The sequence below is a fragment of the Arachis ipaensis genome, chromosome B05 (assembly GCF_000816755.2).
Source record: "Arachis ipaensis cultivar K30076 chromosome B05, Araip1.1, whole genome shotgun sequence".
Classification (NCBI taxonomy): domain Eukaryota; kingdom Viridiplantae; phylum Streptophyta; class Magnoliopsida; order Fabales; family Fabaceae; genus Arachis; species Arachis ipaensis.
This window is the reverse complement of record NC_029789.2, coordinates 139,550,976-139,553,981: the sequence shown is the minus strand read 5'-3', so window position 1 is coordinate 139,553,981 and position 3,006 is coordinate 139,550,976.

Sequence of the window (3,006 nt, the reverse complement as noted above, 5' to 3'; positions counted from 1 at the left end):
CGACGTGGTTGTGCTCTTTGGGTGGAGAATGATGGGTTGAAAGGGGACCATTGAATCATATATGGATTCAAATAGAGTTATAATCTAAACATTGGTGGCAGCAGATAAGATTTTCAATAACTTCCTCTAAGGAGTTAACATTACAAATATGATTGAAACACAAATCTATGATATGATATGATTCGATACGATACATGCATGTGGCATGTGGCATGTGGCAAATGGGCATATCCATTATGAGTCATGAGCTGTACACAAGTCAAACCTTCTTATCCTCATCTTTCTTCTCGTGCCTTTATCCACCTCATCCTTAATCCTTATAACACATAAACAAATTATTTTGCAACAAATTATATAAATAGCATAATAGTCTAAAAAAATTAAAAAATTATCCAAATTTATTATTTTTAGTTATTAATTAGTTATTAATATTTAAAAAAGTAAAATATTAAATTAGTCTCTTATTTTTAGATGTAATTTTATTTTAATTCTCAAAATTTAAAGTATAATATTTGAATCTAAAAAAATTTTATTTAGAATAATTTACCTATTTAAAATAAATGAAAAAAAATTTATTCAATTACAACAATTAAAAATTAGTTACTTGCATATTCTGATTCATTTTTATATAATCTGTGATAACTTTTTACGTTTTATAACTAACACATAAACCGTGGTAAACTCTAACGGTTTATGAAAAAAACATCATAAACATAAATTGTGGTAACCTTCCACGAATTATGAAGTGAACATTGGGAGGCATAAACCGTCAGTTTGGGCATAAACTGTGTTAGCCTACCACGATTTTATAAGATCAGTTTGAAAGGTTACCATGGTTTATTGGAGCTTACCACGGTTTATGTGTTAGTTGTAAAACGTAGAAGGTTATCACGGATTATGTAAAAATGAATCAGGACATGCAAGTAACTAATTATCAATCGTTGTAATTGGGTAAGCTTTTCCTCCATTTATTTTAAATAGGTAAATTGCCATTTTATTTAGTTTCAATGTAGTCTCACCTTGAAGTCAAAGTTAAATAATTAATAGAATATTCTATATGACAATAGTACAAGAAACAAAGTGGATAATTTAGAGAACAAATACAAATTCTAGAGGTACAAAATTAATAGTAGATACATCAATACATTTATCATTCTTTGGAGCTTGTACTTGTTCTCCAGATTATCGACTTTATTCTTGTACTCCTGTAATGTAAAATATTCCATTAATTATTTAACTTTGACCTTACAGTGAAACTACATTAAAGTTAAATGAAATTTTTTTAAATTCAAATAAGATATTTTAAACTTTAAAAACTAAAATATAATTATGCCCAAATATAACGGATAAATCAATTATTATATATTTAATATATAAATATATATTATTTAATTTATTTTTAATTTATATTTTATATAAATAATTATTTGAGTTTTTTATTTAAATAAAATATTTGGGCTTCTATATTACCTGATTCTCCTAAATAATTTTCTTGAATGTGAATCCCCTAAACCATATAATATATAAATCGTCCTAGGGTCGTGTGTTTTAATGAATATATAAATCATTGTACCCTAGGACGATTTATGCATGAATTGCATAGGTGAATAAGGCATAAATCGTCCCAGCCCACTGTGTGTTACGAATAACACGTAAATCATCCTAGCCTAGGATAATTTATACATTTTAACCTAAAACACTCTACCCTGGTACGATTTACGTGCTTCTTCCTAACCCTCTACCCCCTAACATGATTTACGTGCAAATCCCAAACTCACAAGCTCCTAGGATGATTTATGTGAAAACTTTTATGTATAATTCGAATTCTAACTCATTTAGAGTAAAAAGACATGTGTTTCTTTAATATATGACAACCATTTTTTGATGCAATCACACCATATTTACTACTATATCAAATTTGAGTTCAATTAAGAAGTTATTTGAGTTCAATTAAGAAGTTTTTTTTTCAAGTTACAATTTTTTTAATTTATTTTTATTTTAAAATTTAAATTTTAAATTTTAAATTTAAAAAATATAAAAATAAAAAATTAATTTACAATAAAAAATAAACTAATATTAATTAAAGTTAATTTTCATATATTTATTCATCAAATTTATATTGTGTTGACTTATTTATTTGTTCTAGAATATTCTACTACACAAATATTTATGTAAATCACATTATGGGCTTGATTATATATATACTATAAGAAAATGAAATATTTGTAACAAATATTTTGTAACAAAAATTTTGTAACAAATTTAAAATTGTTACAAAAAATTAATTTTTGTAACAAAAATTAGTGATTGTTACATAATAATAATAATATTTTGTAACAACAATACAATTTGTTACAAAACGTTTTGATATTTTGTAATAATTTGATTTTTTTGTTACAAATTATTTTGGCTTTTGTAACGAATCGGTGTGTTGTTGTAAAATTTTATAATATTTTGTAACAAAAAATGAAGTTGTTGCAAATATTCAAAATATTTTGTAACAAAATTAATTTTTACTAATAATCAAGTGTTAAATGTTGATTAAAAATTAATTTTTAAATTAAAAAAATTATTGTTAAATACAAATAAAAATCGTCCTAGGGCTTGTGGATTTGAGATTTGCACGTAAATCGTGTTAGGGGTAGAGGGTTAGGAAGAAGCACGTAAATCGTGCCAGGGTAGAGTGTTTTAGGTTAAAATGCATAAATCATCCTAGACTAGGACGATTTACGTGTTATTCGTAACACACAGTGGGCTGGGACGATTTATGCCTTATTCACCTATGCAATTCATGCATAAATCGTTCCAGGGTTCAATGATTTATGTATTCATTAAAACACACAACCCTAGGACGATTTATATATTATATGGTTTAGGGAATTTACGTTCAAAAAAATCATTTAGGGGAATCAGGTAATATAGGAGCCCAAATATTTTATTTAAATAAAAAATCTTAATTATTTTAGTTTTTTTTTTTTGTATATACCTGCCATGATTATAAATAAA